This window comes from Pelodiscus sinensis, chromosome 2 (genome assembly GCF_052426305.1).
Source record: "Pelodiscus sinensis isolate ZL-2025 chromosome 2, ASM5242630v1, whole genome shotgun sequence".
NCBI classification, from domain to species: domain Eukaryota; kingdom Metazoa; phylum Chordata; order Testudines; family Trionychidae; genus Pelodiscus; species Pelodiscus sinensis.
Genome location: NC_143053.1, coordinates 41,470,923 through 41,487,916, shown reverse-complemented (window position 1 = coordinate 41,487,916; position 16,994 = coordinate 41,470,923). Strand labels below are relative to the sequence as shown.

Here is a 16,994-nt window from a genome sequence, read left to right as displayed (position 1 = left end):
TTGAGGAGGAGAGAGGTTTGCTTCCCACCCACCCCCCGAATTTGCAGCAGTCCACTTACAATCCCCAAGATTTGCCTGGATTCTGGGGTCTGCCGTGCTTTCTTGCTGGCTCTGAGGCTTCTCAGGTCCTTCCATATGGCCTGAGGAAATCTTTAGAGGGTCCCATGCACATTGTTAGTGTTTGAGGAGCTAGTGTTAGGGAAGAAATGCCTGTTGCAGACAAGGGTTGGGAGATATTGGATTCTAGTTCTATATTCTGTTTCACATGAGTTTGTGATTAACATGTAACCCTGAACTTCAGTTCTCCCACTTATACATGGGTCCAAATTGATCTGTTCTTCTTCCAGTGTGCACATGCAACTTCTAGTAGTAATAAAAGCTAGTGACTACATAGATCTCCACTGAGACTAGAAGAGATTCCAGAGCCCACACTCCTTTCTTTTATTGTAGGAATGTGAGGTACTCACAAATCCTGCCTTTATGGCTTCTTAATTTTGGGAGGAAATAGGTCATCCAAAGGGAAAAACAAAAACAAAACAACAAAATGTCAACAACCCCTAGACCGGTCTGTGACCTTTCTCAGTGGGAATTGAGGAAACCTTAGAAACTAAGGTCATGTCTATTTTGTCTAGACTAGGGATGTTAGATATCATTTAATTCAATAATTGCGTAACTGCACCAAATCTTAGCAGATTCATGATTATTAGAGTGCCCCGGGGTGGGGCTGGCAGCCAGTGCACTCCCAGCCCTAATCCTGGGGAGCCCTCTGGCCCACCATGCTGCTGCCTCTGTATCAAAGGCAGCAGTGCAGGGTGGCAGGTGGGAGCTAGTCTGTGAGGGGAGCTGGTTTAAAATCAGCTCCCCTCGCAGACTGGCTGGCTGCCCCCCTATGCTGCTCCCTCTGATATAAAGGCAGCAGCATGGGGCAGCATCAGCCTCTGCCCACAGGTGGCCCGAGTTCCCTGTGGACTGAGGCTGTGCCAGCATCCCACCTGCCCCGCAGAGCAGCCTCCCCCCACCCCGATGCTGCTGCCTCTGAAAGAGAGGCAACAGCGTGGAGCATGAGGGGGGCAGGCAGGAGCAGATACACGCAGGGAAATGGCTTTTAAGTTGGCTCCCCCAGAGCACTGAGAGGAGGAGCAAGTGGCTCCACGGAGCTTGCACACATGGAAAGCCAGCTTAAAAGCAGGCTTCCTGCCTATATCAGCTCCTGCCTTCCCCCCTCACCCTCTGTGCTGCTGCCTCTCTATCAGAGTCAGCAGCGCAGGGGTGGGAGGGGCAGGTGGCTTGATGGGATCTGGTGCTTATGGGAAGCCAGCATAAAAGCCAGCTCCCCACAGGTACTGGCTCTTGCCTCCACCCTGCTTGCTGCCTCTGATAGAGAGGCAGTGGGTGGGAGGAGTGCATGTAGACATTAGGATTAACCAGTAACCCAGCTGTATTGGTTAAATGTTTACATGGCTATAAGCTACCATCCCTAGTCTAGAGCAGCAGTTCTCAAACTGTGGCTCAGGACCCCATTTGAATGGAGTCATCAGGGCCTACTTAGTCAGGGGACAGATGTGAAGCTTGAGCACCGCTGCTTTGGCTTAGACCTGCTGAGGCTGATGCTCTTGGGCTTTGGCCTCTCTGCTTGGGGCACTGGGAGTTGGGCTTTGGCCCAGGTGGGGGAGGGCTCAGGGATTGGCTCAGGCTTCAGCCTCCCTTTCTGGGGTCATGTTGTAATTTTTTTTTGTCAGAAGGGGGTTGTAGTGCAATGAAGTCTGAGAACCCCTGGTCTAGACATTAAAGATCCTGTAGAGTTTCTCATAATACTAGGGATTTACTTCAGTATCCTGCCCAAAATGTAACCTTTCCCCCATAGCTGAGCAGTGTACAAAGCTCTGATTAGCTGCTATTCTCTACCTCTGTTGCAAATGAGTATCAGTGGTGTAGAGGGTTTATGTGTGTAAACCCTAATCTCATCCTACAAAGAGCTTTCCATGTGCGGGGAAATCGTGTGTTTGCATGGATGTGCTTATAGGTCAGGGTCATAGTCTGTGACATTCTTTGGAATCCTTTTATAAATGTCATCATTATTCATTAGTATTACTATTATAGATAAATGGCTAGCATTACAGGCCTGAAAGTGCAAAACATATTGGGCTTAGTCCTGCAAATACTTACATGGGTGAGTAATTTTACTCATTTGAGTAGTTCTTTTGACTTTAATGCAAGTGCTTCAAGATCAGTAATGTTTATCAAATGTTTAAACTCTGGGGGGAAATAATTTAGGGGTGAAAAATGAATTCTCATGTTAAACAGTTAAATTTCCAATTTCAAGAATATTTGCCAGCACATATAACTTTAATTCATCATAAGTTTTTGCCAAATAATGTGCTAAAGGATCAGAATTTGTCTTTCTTAGTCCCTGATTTTGGGGGAGGGGGAAATAATCCTTTAAAGTATTTTGGCTCTAGGGACAAAAATAGCTTGGACTTATATATGAGCTTATATTGGAAAACAATTTTTGTTACACTGTCACATAGACTCTGAATGGTTGCTGTTAAACAGAAAAATAATAAAAAAAACCATTCAGTTAATGTGTAATTAATAGTTTGGCATTTCCCAAAGGCTTTACCCAGGACCCTTTCTGTTTCTGTTTTGTATTACTGCACTCCTTTGCTAAGTATTTCCAGATCATAGAGATTTAGATAAGACATGTTCCAGAACTTATAACATTTTTTATTTTGACTTTACTGTATTTATTAGTGTAATGAAAACAATACTTTGACAAATTCCCAAATAAATGGTAATATTCATCCTGTGTAGTAAAGTGGAATGTTCGGTGGCTCTCATCCATCAGCTCTTCAACCATTCCTTCATTACACACACAAAATTAATTATGAAAATCTTTGTGCAGATTCCTTTTAATAAACTAATTTGATTAAGGCCCTGATCCTGCAGTCAGATCCATGGAGGTGGACCCTTGCACCCAAGAGGTAAAGTCAATGGAGCTTTGCATGGGTTCAAGGACACTGTAGGATTGGTACCTAAAATACTAGCATCCATTACATATTTGAGAGAGTTTGTCTGTCTGTGAGTCTGTCTGTTTGTTTAAGAACTCCTCTTAAAGGCTAAGAGCTAGGACCACCAAATTTGGTATGCAGTTTTCTCTTATCATAACTTAAAGCAAGGTCAGGGTTTGATTGTGCCAGGAAAATGGGATGTGCCTGGAATGGGATTGCTTCTCAGAAAACCATATAGAAAAGAGACAGAAGCACCAGGCAGGTGAAAGGGCCTGGCTGGGGTGCGTTCCCTCTCTGGAACTGCCCCAGCCCTGAACCTTCCACTCCTAGGCTATGTCTACACTGGTGGCTCCTTGCGCAAGAACTTCTTGTGCAAGGAGTCCTGCGCAAGAACACGTCCACGCTGCCATGTGTGAGATGTGCTTTTGCCCGAAAGTGCCCATGGCAGTGTGGATGCGCGGCAGGGATTCTTGTGCAATAAAATTCTATAGCTAAAATAGCTTTCTTGTGCAAGAGAGCATCCACACTCGTGCTTCTTGCGCAAGAGCTACGCTCTTTTCTTACAAGCGGAAGCTGTCTTGGCAAGAGCTCTTGCGCAAGAGAGCTTACACTTGTAAGAAAAGCGCGTAGTTCTTGCGCAAGAAGCCGTCTCTTACCACGCCGTACTGTAAATCTCCTTGCGCAGGAGGGGGTGGGCAGTGTGGATTCACTGTGGATTATTGCGCAAGAACAGTTGTTCTTCCACATGAAGCCGCAAGTGTAGACATAGCCCTAGCTGTCCTTTAAAGAGGGTGGGGGGCTTAAGCCTCCCCCAATTCAGACAGGAGCACTGCTGGCTGTTCCCCTTTGTGTGGGAGTGAGGGGAAAGTACAGAATTTGCTGCATTCCTCACTCTGGCTGGGGAACATAGGGGGCAGATGAACGTAGACCTGCCCCAGCCAGGGGACTTGCATCCCTACTCCAGCTGTGCCTGCTGGAGCTGAAGCAGCCGTGAACAGGCACTTCTCTCCTGGCCCCAAGCTGCTGCTGTAAGAGAGGGCGAGGGTGGTCCTCTCTCTTGTAGGCAGTCTGCATACTGAACCTCTTAACCCCAATCCTACCCCAGAACGATGATTTAAATGAAGCATGCACATTTTCATTTTATTTTCCAAAAAACAAAAATTAATTGAGTTAAGGACCCAAGCAAGGCTAGGTAAATCAGTCTAATCTAATATAAATCTATCTAATCTTATCTAATTCCTATTCTTTAGTATGAGCATAATAAAAACTGTATACATGGGTTATTTAATACAATGACCACAATTCCTAAATGGAATAGCTGGGAAAATCATAGATTAATAATAGATTTTATATTAATAGATTAATGATCTATATTATTAATATATTAATCATAGGTTAATAGTTTTTAAGGGCAGAAGAATCAATTATGATAATATAGTCAAGTCTTCTGCATAACTGGCCAAAGAGCTCTACCCATATTGACATGCACCCTACAATTTGTATGAAAGTATTTGTGTCATTTAGACCCCTGCAGTGCCTTCCAAGTGGGTGAAAGGGACAACTCCTGTGTAACAACTGGCTCAATTGGGGCCTTAGGTTGAGAAAACTTCAGGGCAGAAGTAATTTTCTTCACTGAGCTTATTCAAATAATAAATAATAATACGTACTCGAGAAGTCAGATTGAGACCCAATGCTTGTAATGGTGCAAAAGAGAAGGCTGGCTATGAGTGCAGGGGCTGGTCTAGTTGCAGTCTCAATACATCTCCCCTTCATAGTAGAGCTCCCAGATCTCTTAGGGTTTGTCTACACTGCAAAGAAAGACCTGTGTCAATGTGTCTCGGTATACAGGCTTGGGATTGTGGAACTTACACAATGGTACTAAAGATAGCTGTGTAGAAAAAGGTGGATCTCAGAGCCTGTACTCTGGCCCAAGCTGGAATGCCTATAGTTCTTTCACTTCAGCATGAGCCCCACAAGCCTGAGTCTGTATAATCTGAGATGCATTGCATCCATTTAAAAATTTTTTGCAGTGTAGATATACCCCGAGGAGCTGTAGCAGTGGGTGTGATCTCCTGGCTACCTATGACCCCCAGGAGGTACAATGTCTCCATCAGGGGCTCTTGTAAGGGAAATGCAACTCTGCAACAGCCCAGGGATTTAGCTTAACACCACAATGAAGCACAGGCCACTTAGCTAACAACTGCCACTGAAACTCCCTTTTCCCAAAGCATACCACAAAAGGAGGATCAGCTGAAGTAACTCAGTCAATAACTACTATCAGTGTTTTATCAATTAATGCTAATTTTGTGGTGGTGTTGCAGGTTGCTTATGTCTTAACACAAATGATTCTTCCCCATGTGACTGCATGCCAGTCAGCATAGGCCATTTTGGAAAGGTTAGTGGCCCAAAGACACAGCATGTTCAGCTAGAGAAGAATGAAGAAAAAAGGCCACAACTCCCAACAATCAGCATCTACCCACCTCCTGCAGATCACTGATTAGAGGAGGAGAATCCCCAGTATTGAGAAGGAAATTGGCTCTTCCTAAATGCTTTGCTGGATTCTCAGCTGCTGTAAATTCAGACAGATCTACTTCAGTCAGGGGAGCATTGCCAATTTACATTCCCTGAGGACCTGGCTCCTTGGTGTTAAGGCCAGACAGGGCCATTCTTCCCCCCAAGCCTGTATTCTGGTGCTTGGTTTTGGTTTAGGCTTGAGATGGGTGTAGTCTTAGCAAGGCTGATGCGCCCAAGGGTGCTTTCCTTCCAAGGTATTTTAAATGTTTTTTCAAACAATGTTTTCCTCTTTGGTGTTTATAACAATTGTTCTCAAGTTTACACAGAAATCTATTAACTCTTCCTTCCTGATGGATCTGATCCTGTTCCCCCTTGAAATTCCTGCTAAAGTTGCATTTGCTTGAAGGACAACTGGGTCTTGTACATTACAGTAGTTTATTGGTATACTCCTGTCTGCTGGGATGCGTCCCATGTTGGTGTTGGGCATTTTTGGCAAGCTTGCAGAAGTAACTGAAAGAACTCATCCCACATCTTTTCCTAGCCCACGTGCTATGTTTCTGTACACACATTTGTGCGGATATTGCTATACGAACATAGGGGGTTGGGTGGGGGAGGAAGAACTGTGTGGAAGCTTTAGTTTGATACTAAGAGCTGCATATATCTTGTGGCTTTCCTGAGTATTTAAAAAACAGACAATATCCTCAGTTCTTCTAAAAGATCATGCATGCATGATCTGTCTTGGTGAACTTAGGGCTTTCTGTAAGCTTTTTGCTTTAATGTTACAAACATTGAACAGCGCATACTAATACTAACATTGCTCTTAATACCCAACCTTCTAAGAGCAGATTGTTTGCAAAACGTTGGGGTCCACATCTCTCTTTATAAATGCTGTCCCATCTGCAAACTAATTGAGTCTGAATGTAATGAATTTGAAGACAAATTTGTAATCCATTAGGTGTACAACTGACTACCGTACTTGTGTAACATCCAAGTTTTATTGTCTGTTTTCCGCTGATTCTTTGGACAGTACAATGAAAGTGATGACTACCATGTGTTGATATACAGAGTGCTCCTGGGACCTAATGCACTACAGTTCAGAGTGATTAAATGTATTTTTCTATGCTTAAGAAACTAAATGCTAGATCATTCTTATCTCTATGTATGTGAGAGGTTATTTATATATTTCATGTTGGAGGGTTTCTTAGGACCTTAAAAATGATTAAGCCCTTAATGTTTAGGTCTGTCAAAAGGGCTGACTCTTGTTAAGGTCTCTCTTGAAAAGAACGCTTGTTTAACTGTTGTGTTAGAATAAAAGAAACATCTCTTTTTTTTTTTTTATTAGCAATTAAAAATAATGAATTCAGAAATATACAAATTTATACATTTCTTGCTTCATTTTGCCTTCTAATGTTTCCTGACTCTTAGCATAGGGAGACACTTGGAAATGTGGGGATATTTGAAGAAGGGAAGGAGAACAGGAAGGAGTTGGGCAATGTAAAGGGTAAGGATAATTATGAAGAGGGGGAAAATGGCAGATCCCCTATCTTTAAAGAGAGAGGAAGTGAAGTTTCTCTCCTAGCAATGGAAGTTCCTTGCCCATTTTCTTATGTATGCAGCTGGGTGGGATTTTCAAAAGCATTCTATAGTAGCCTAACTCTCTGCTCCTGTTTAAGTCAGCAGTAAAACTCTCATGGCTTCAATGGGAGAAGAGTTAGTCCAACCCTGAATACTTCTGGTTTTTAAACTTGTATTTCCCCTGTTGAGTGATCACATAGAAACTGGAATGAGACACTTCCTAACATTTCAAAATTTAAGGCAACTTAATGCTTTAAATAACTTCAAATTTTAAACAATCTCTTCCATTTTTGGTTTATAGATTTTTTTTTTTTCTTTCTTTTGAGGGAGTGGGACCATATTCATGACTTGGACTAGGGGGTCTTGCCCCATAGCTTAGCTTATATTTTAACTTCAGTGAGGTTGACTTCCTGTGTTTGTGGGCAGATTTGGGCCCATTTGGTGCAGAAGTTGCTGGTATTGCTGTATTTGTCATGGGCTTACCTGCAGAGGAGTTGCTGGGTCAACATGCTGTGAGAGAGGGCATGGAAGGGGAAGTCATGCCATAGTCAAACTGAACAGAGAGCCTGAGAGTCCTATTAGGCAGGGAGAAGAAAGAGGACTCTGAGAAATGGTTCACTTTCACAGGCATAACAGACATTCTTCAGCAGTTCCGTATAAGCCACCATGGCTGTGTCTACACTGGGCCACTTATTCTGGAAAAGCAGGTGCTTTTCCGGAATAAGCTGCAAGCTGTCTACACTGGCCGCTTGCTTTTCCGGAAAAGCAACAACGATCTACTGTAGAAAATCAGCCGCTATTCCGGAAAAACTATTCTGCTCCCGCTCGGGCATAAGTCCTTATTCCGGAACACTGTTCCGGAAAAGGGCCAGTGTAGACAGCCCAGTAATCTTTTCCGGAAAAAAGCCCCGATCGTGAAAATGATGCTTGGGGCTCTTTTCTGGAAAAGCACGTCTACATTGGCCACAGACGCTTTTCCGGAAAAAGGGCTTTTCCGGAAAAGCAGCCTGCCAATGTAGACGCTCCTTTTCCAGAAAAACTGAAAACGGAATAGTATTCTGTTTTAAGCATTTCCGGAAAAAGGTGCCAGTGTAGACGTAGCCCATGGGAATAAGGGTGGGGAAGGGAAGTGGTGGGATTGTAGTTGCTTTGTTTGCAATTACACGGATCTGTGAGCACAGAACCTTGTAGAGTGGGTCTCCAACCTACGATAGAAGTGCTTGGGGGAGTTCTAGATTTCTTTTTCACCTGCCCCTGCATAGCTTGCCACACAAAGCTCGTTTTCCCCTAGGTTTGGGCTAGGCTGGGAGTGGTCAGCAAGGAGTATTCAGAGGGGGAGAGCAGAACAAGGGGTTGTTGAGACAGGATTGTCTCCATTTTAGCTCACGAGTCTAGAGTTTTGTGTATGTTTCTCTTTATTTTATCCCCCTTCAAGGCATGTGTGGAGGAATTGTAGGCTCTATTGAATAGAAGTCAAGACAGTGCTTTCTGAGGAAGTTGATGTCTCAGACAGTTGCACGTGCTGTAGGCTCCAAATCAGCCAGGCAATTAAAAACAAGTTTAGAGCCAACCTTAATTACCTGCCTGTTTGTCCATGTGCATTTTGTTCTGTGAATGTTTTTAAAATTAACTCCCCTCTGGGATTTGTTTTTAAAAAGTCTCTTGCTCTGGCCCCTGCTCTAGCTTTGTTGGCACTGCCAGGTTTTTTGGCAAGCTGTTCTTTCCACAAATGGGGGTTAGAGAGAACACACAGCAATAAAAATCTGAAAACACTTGAACAAACAGATGCATACTTTACCCTAGCAGCCTTTCCCTGGCATTCTAATGGCCTACAAATCTTTGAGTTAATTGTAATTTTTAAGTACAGAAAAGGCAAGCAATATGTCATAGAATCACGCAAAGGACTCAAAGAAATTGCAACCCCTGCTTTTGGCTTTGTGTCTGTGCCAAAGTGAGGGTGCGGTCAATCAGTTACACTTGTATAAACCCAGAGTAAATTCTATCAACTTCAATGGTATTGCTTTCAATTTATAATATAGTACCTGAGAATCTCTGACTCATCTTCTCCAATGATTTCGACTCTTCAAGAGCTATTCAGGAGAGCTGTGTGTATTTTTTACCTGCTGAAGGGAAGGCAGAAATGTGCCCAAATTTTAGTTACCCTAATGAATGTCCCTATATTTCTTTAAAGAAACGTGAGTTTTATATATAAATCCACTCCTCTGACCCGAGGCAGCCTTTTACATTGATTTTAAAGTTATTGGCCAGTTCTTGAATTCTTTGCTTGACCATTGCACAGGCAAATTCCCATTGGCTTCAGTGAGAAGTTTTCTGAGGCTTGACCTACACTAGAGCAGGCAGATTGACTTAAGGTATGCCATCCAGCTACGCAAAATGAAGATTGAACAGTACCGGACACCAGCAAGGGTTGATCTCAGTGTTGGATTTGTCGACAGTGTCCAGACTGTGGGATGCTGTGTGGACAGAAGAAGGCACCCGGAAGTACTTCTGGAAGGTCAGAGGGGCAGCCTTAAAGCCCAAGCACTGTTGGGAGAGCATGCGTGCTTAAAGGGATCCTCCTGGTCAGCCATTGCTCTGCTCCGGCTTCTGGCTTGCCTACCTCATAGAGGGAAAGCAAAGCTGCTGCTGCTTTTTTTTTTTTTTTTTTTTTTTTTGGCTCTGGTTGCCCTGCTTTCTCAGACACCACAGGAGTTTTTCTGGTTTGTCGGTTTGTCTGTTTGCTTATGTGTTTGTTTAGGTTTTGGCTTTTTTGGTTGGTTGTTTGTATTTTTGTTCTTTCGTGTGTGTGTGTGGTGGTTTGTTTGTTGGCTTTAAAAATTTTTTTTTTATTTCTTTATAAATAAGGGGAGCAGGCTGAGGAGGGGGGGCAGGACCAGGCACAGGACCAGGAAGGCCATGGCCTCCCGGATCGCAGTGCAGCTGTCCCTGTGCTGCTGGGCGAATTCGTCCAGCAACTTTTGGTGCCACTCGGCCTCTGCCTCCAGCCTCCTTTCCATTGTGTCCTGCATCCTTAGCAGGACTCCAATGTGCTGGCGCACCAGGTCTGAGTAGCTGGTGCCAGTGCCAACGGGTTTCCTGTGGCCGTCTGGGTGGTGGGGCAGGTGTGGTGCCCCCTCCTGGTCAGCTGGTCCAGCTGTGGAGGACAAGAGGGAAAAGTCACCAGTCATGCATGCTCACCCTTTCCCTGAGAGGGCATGCCCTCCTTTTTGTCAGCTGGCAGTGCCTGTCCTAGGGTCAGAGGCTGCTCATGTGCATCTCAGTAAGGCATGGTGTGGCCTGGCCCACAGCCATGGCCTCCTTGGAGCCCAGAAGGTGTGCAGGCCACCATCCTGTCCCCCCTCGCACACACCCCATGGCTGAGTAGCACAGACAAGTATCAGGCCACGGTTGGGGTTCCCACAGAGCACTGAGAGGCCTGCAGCTGTGAGGCGATCCTGGCGTCTCCGACCCTTGCCTGCCCATCACATCACTGCCTGTAGGAGCAGGTGGTGCCTAGCAGCTGTGAGGGTGCAGAGGTAGGATGGCCCTCCCTGAGGGTGGCCATGGGTGTGTCCCTCTTCTCCCCCCCAGCTGTGATCAACATGACATGTCACAGCACTGCACCATCCGTTTTGCTCCCGCCTACCCTGCCCTGTGTTGTAGTGGATCTCAGCACTCACGTCCTGATGTTCCCCGGGTCCGAAGTTGCCTGGGAGGCCTTCTGGGTTTCGGCGTCTGGGTCTTGGGTCAGGGTTGCTGTGCTCCTGCTGGTGGTGGTGTCTTCCTCCTCCTGCTGTTGGACTGCTGGTGTTGTGCTGGGGTGTCTCCCTGGAGTTCTGGCGGCTGCTGATCAGGGGTCTCCAGCCGAGACTCCACTAGCTGCTCGGGAGGCAGGGGTTCTACCTGCCCCCAGGATCTGGTTGATCTTATAATACGCACAGTAATGCGGCACTTCCCCAGAGCGGGAGCTGTGCTCACGGGCTTGAACGTACTCCTGCTGCAGCTCTTTAACTTTTGCCCTGACCTGCTCCAGTGTGCGAGGGTGGTGACCTTTCTGGGAAAGGCCTTCTGCCATTCAGCCATAAATGTCCGCATTCCTCCTTTTGCTGCACTGCATGGCCTGGAGGGACTCCCCTTCAGCCCAGAGTCCCAAGAGGGCTTTTATCTCTGGGCTAGACCAGGAGGGTGCCCTGGAGTTCCCAGGGGGGTGAGTCCCTGGAAGGGCCAGGCGGGTTTGGGGGGGGGGGGGGCTTGTCCCTGGGACATGTGTCCCTACCGGGAAGAGCTGAGCTGTCAGGGTCCTCTCTGGAGCTGGCTTGTTGCTAGAGTGCTGAGCCTGGGTGCCTGCGCCTTTTAAAGGTGGCTGCAGGCAGGAACAATAGAGTTGAAAGCTGTGGCAGGAGTGTCCACCAGGGGTTCTTTCTGGAGGCCTTTTCTGTCGACGTAACTTCTCCCCTGCGTCCACACTTACCTTTTGTCAACAGAGTTCTGTCGACAAAGGAGTTATTCCTCATAGAATGAGGTTAACATCTGTCGACAGAACTCAATGGCAGTGTGGACACAGGTATAGTTTTGTTGACACACCTGAAAAGTATAGAGCTCTTTTTTTTTTTTTTCCAGGGGATGAGGGCAGGGAGGGGCTATTAGGGAGCTTCCCCCATGCACAGCTGACCCCTAGCCTCCCCCATTCAGTCAGGCTAGGGGTCATCCAAGGGCTGGGGAAAGGCTGGAGCTGGGGTCAGGGCTCTGTGGTGGTTACCCAGCTGCTCCTGGGACAAGGCTTCATAGTGGGTGGCTGTCCTGTGGGCCAGGGCTGGAGCCGAGGCTGCGGTGTGGCTGCTCCTGGGATTGCAGCGTGGTTGTTCCCACTGGGACAGCCGCACCGTGGCCCCAGCTTTAGCTCTGGCAGCCACCATGCAGCCCACCCTGGCTGCAGCTCCAGCCCTGGGGAAGGGTTGAAGCTGTAGCCAGGGCCTTGTGGCAGCTGCCCATCACATGGCCCCACCCTGGGAGGATCTGGGGAGCCACCATGTGGCCCTGGCTCCCTCCGACCCCACTCTCCCACTAAGCCCACCACCACCAGCTTGCCTTCCATATCCAAGGAAGGTGAGTGCTGCTGCGCAGCTCTGCTGAGGAGGTGGGTGGGATTAAAATTCGTTGTGCATGTCTGCATAGGCGCGTACCCTAGGAGGGAACTTAGGTATCTAGGACTAGGCAACTAAGCCATATTTTGCTACTTAGAGCCTATTTTTCAGAGTAACTGAGTAGTTACTTGAAATGTTCGTCTCTAAAAGCCAATCTCAGTTTTATTTATGTACTTTAACATGAATTTGTTATCAGCTTGAGCAACCCAAGCCTGAAAACTGTAGTCATAGGCTTTTCTTAACTTAATTATATACAGTCAGCTCAATTTCACCCTCAGTTGCATGGGTACACCTCCTATTGGAAAGACCCCATGGTCCCGATGGACAGCTTTGTAATCTTTAGACAATACTTCTTACTCTGGGATGAATTGTCATTTCTGTGCTATTTTGGCAGTGTAAAGTAATAAAGGTAATTATATTCAGGTAGGAAAAACTGGGCTCATGAATATGTGACGATAGTTTAAATGATTGTTTCCTGATTTGTTTTCCATGAAATCCTCCTCTTTCCTAAAAACCTCTTAGCTTTTTTGTCAGTCTCTTATTATGAGATCCAAGTATATTTATCAGACTATTTTCATCAGTTTCCTGGGCAGGCACAAGGATTGTTTGTTAAAAACAACACAGTGTTTCAATTTCTTGCCATGGTAGAACATATGTTAGCAAGCTGCAACCTAAGTCAGCTAATTATTCCATGCTGTGAGGGACTGCAGATAATAGTCCATTCAAGAGCCACCAGAAGTTCAGGAATGTATTGTCCTTCTCTCAAAAAGCAAGAATTGGCTGCTTTACCTTGCCAGGAACATTAAAATGCATTGCAATTTGTTTACCAAAAAAAAAAAAATCAGTTCTCCTCCCTGTGTAGCAGTAGAACTCTGCCTGCTTCGTATTTAATTCAATGGTGGGGGTGACCGCTTGTTGAATACATGTTTAAAATCAGTGGCTGAGCATAACAAGGCATTTATCTTTCTGTTATGAAGAATAGCTTCCAAACTCAAGAAAGATGCAAATGTTGCATTCTATTACAGACTTTAGTGATCACCAGTGGATATAGCTATGATCTATTGTTAGCACTTAATTTGAGCAAGTCGCAACTCTTTCAGCCTTTCCATCCTTCTGTGTAATGCAAAAGCAGCTATAAATCTTGCTGACAATACTTCTATATCTGTAGGCAGGCAGATTTGCCATGAATAATACAGGAACAATATGTTCCGCATAGCCAATACACATTAATTGTCCCTATAGTTTCTCTTATAACTGGTAGAACGCGTCCCTTCCATGTGATCAACTTTTACAAACCAAAATGCAGGATTGTCCTAGATCAAAAGCCAAATTTGGAGGTGTTTGGAGGTCATCGCTCTCATTTCAACTGCCTCATTGATAGCTTTACTTCAGTGTTACTTTGGCTGTGCTCATTCCTGCAAATACTTCACCTGTAACAGTATTTCTGGGAAAGACATTGAGGCTATGGATAATAGTAATAGGCTGTTGCAGTGATGTCATTTTGGAGGCCATATTTTTTAGATGGAACTAAAAAATCTTCTTTCTTGTCTTATAACCTACAGACTTTCTAATAACCATCTTGCTAATCAACACACTTTATAATACTACCTCAAAATTGGTGGTCTTTCCAGCTCTCTAAGCTTTAATAGTAGAAGCTGTAGTGAGCCCTGATATTGCTAGGACTTGATGAATTTTTATTCAAAAGATAATGCTGAACATTTCTGAATACATTATAGGGTATGTTCCTAGTCAACTCACATTAAATTATACATGTCAAAATAAATGCAGAAATGAAGCATGTTCTCCATCTTCTTATTTGTTTACTTATTTATTTGTAAAATACTGTGGTGGAGAATACCAGCAAATTGTGGGTGCTTTACTTCTAGGTAAAGGGAAGTTTAACCCTAGTTAGATCTGGAGTTAGGATCCCTCAAAATATGTGCTTGTTGAAATCCAAGGTTCTAGTTTGGCCCATTATTGAAAAAGGTCATTTTCAAAAAGTTGAGCTAAATCCCTGTTCAGATTTTGAACACTGCTAACACTCTGAGGTTTGTGTATTGAGGCTTTTGGGTACAGACTCATCTCTTGTCTCAGTTCTTCTTTCTTGAAACTACCATATCAAAACTGCTCTTTTTGATACAATAGAAAATTAACTGAGTATAAGATCCACATTATGAAACATTTACCTTATTGCTCAAAATCTGGACTATCCAATAGTTTATAACTTTTCTTCTGACTATTGAACTAACATTTTTTTCATCTACTTTCCTATTTGCAGAGGAATCGAGAAAGTTTTCTCTGTTCTGTGACTTGCATATATTGCAAGTCTTCTAGGAAGGACGTGCAGTGTCATTCTCTGTAGTGATCTCAGGGATTTGGTGTGGCGGAAAAGATGGCCTCAGGGAAAACTTCTATGTGCCACCCTCTTCTTAATTCCCCCTCTTTTTTCCTTTGGCAATACAGCCGCTCCCTGAGTTACGAACAAGTTACAGACCAATACTTGGTCCGTAACTCGAACTGTTTGTAACTCGGATCCCATAGAGTTACATGGTGACCGTGCTGTTTGTAAGTGCGGATCACTGTTCGTAACTCGGATCCGCATTTACGACTGCTTTGGTCGTAAGTGCGGATGGTCGTAAGTGGAAGTGGTCGTAACTCGGGGAGCGGCTGTAATAAGTAGAGAGATGGCACAATCAGTCTACCCTATCAAGAACTGAATGACACACTTGTATTCTCTGATGTTGCGTCTGACATGGTGGAAGGAAATGTGACTTCAGCAACTAGAAAACAAACCCATAAAGTTTATTGAAGTTGATTAAAAGGACCTCCAGAATCCATGGAAGCTTGGTTATTTTTCTAGTGGCTACTCCAAGTGCCCAGATACCAAAATAATGGCATTTGACACATGTTTCCCCTTCTTTCTGGCTTAAAAAAATCCAAGCCAAGCCCGTATAAAGACCTGTGCACATTTAAAAAGTTGAATGGTACAATGCCAGTATGAACAGTGCTTTTTGTTATGGTATGTCCCCTGCAGCTGTAACGTGAGAACCCCAGCGCTGCTGGTGGGATCAGTTAGTAGTACACAAGCTGTTACAGAGTGTAAAGCAGCCTGCTGGAGCTCTGCCAGTGATATAATGTTGGACTTGTTCCGCCATGTGTGCCATAGATTTATTTCCCACAAGACAGTGCATGTGCTTTACCAGACTTGACAGATACGGTAATAGAAAATGACCAGCAGAATGTAGTATCTGACACCCACCCTCTCAGTTTTCTGCACTGCAGATTTGCTGTAGTGCCAGAGACAATAGAACTAGGCTTTGCAGACTTTCTATACCCTGGACCCCCAAACCAGCCATAATTTATTATCCCACACTCCCTTATAGTCACATCCCACTGTCCTTCGTGGCAGTGAAAGGCATGGGTTTGAGGTCAGGGGAAGAAAAGATGTCTGCTTTTTGGGTGGAGCCTAGTGGAGGTGTTAAGGAAATGGAGATGGAGACTATGGATGCTGGGGTAGGGCGTAAGCACTGGCATCTTGTGGAGGTGCTCACTACAGGGTGATGGGATAAGTTGGGTTATGGAGGTGTAAGGGTCCTCCACCTCCAGGCCCACACCATGTTCTTCTAGATCCTCCATCACCTCCCATTCCAGGCCTACACAACGTTTTTCTGGGGTTCTCCAACACCTCCCATTCCATGTACACATCGTGTTCTTCCCCAGGAAGCTCTGCTCCAAGATGGGGATGAGCCATGTGAACAGCTGGGGCCGCAGAGTGCAGGTAACCAGCTTCACCGCTTTAAATGAATGCTAATGGAGCAGATACTCAGCTGGCATAAATTGACACAGTTTTATTGATTTCAAGGGAATGCTGTCCATTTACACCGGCTAATGCTCTGGTCCTGGGCCAGCACCTTGGGTGGGCAAAGAGGCAAGAAGAATAGGGGAAAGGAGAGGCTCCAGTTGGGAAAGGCCAGCCACTCCTGGAGTGTGAGGGCGCAGAATCTCCTTTTAGCTTGCGCACCTAAGGTCCTAGTGGATGCTCAGACTTACTGTGACAACCCCCACTTTTGATTTGCAACTTTGCTGGCTGACATAACCCCCTGTAGGAGAACTCCTTCAGCAGAACAACAGCTTTCTGCAAAGGTTCTAGGAAGCTACCACAAGGTCGCTAGAGTAATACTGGCCAAAGAAATATGAATGTCTTACTGTATCTAAAGGTATGACCCCCACAACAAATAATGGAGCAACGGTAGTGTGGGTAGGTATACCCATGCCAACTTAACTTAGCTAGAGCAGAGGACAGTAGCAGAGTAGAGATGACAGCACAGTCTTCACTGCGAGCTAGTCAACTGAGTACATACTCCAGGCAAGCCATTTCATGGTGACGTTCACAATGAATTCTAATAATCCTTTTGCACCTCTATAGCACTTTCCATCTGAGGAGTTCAGGGAGCTTTATAAATATCAATGAAATGAGCTCCATGATATTGTCCCTCATAGTAAGTCTGAGGCAGGGAAGTATTACTGTCCCTATTTTATAGTGGAGGAATCTGAGTTTCAAAGAGAGAGTGAGTTGATTTCACACAGGAAGGCTGAAGTACAGCCAGAGCCAGCATTATCCAGCCTTTGTGTCTGAAGCCCACACACAGGCAGCTAAATAAAATTTTTATTGGCCAGATTTTTTTTCAGGGGTGCTGAATTCCCAAAGATCCAGATGCACTGACGGAGAACTGTAGGTGCTAAGCACCTCTGG

At 45.1% G+C, this 16,994-nt stretch overlaps 1 long non-coding RNA gene across 1 annotated transcript in view; it reads left to right on the top strand.

Moving 5' to 3' along the window:
• Positions 1-5,241: 5,241 nt before the first annotated feature.
• Positions 5,242-16,994, top strand: part of LOC142826706 (uncharacterized) — a 47,850-nt gene continuing 36,097 nt past the window's right edge. The window contains exon 1 of the long non-coding RNA XR_012900910.2: positions 5,242-5,776. This is a non-coding gene — a long non-coding RNA (uncharacterized LOC142826706). The remainder of the gene's footprint in view (positions 5,777-16,994) is intronic.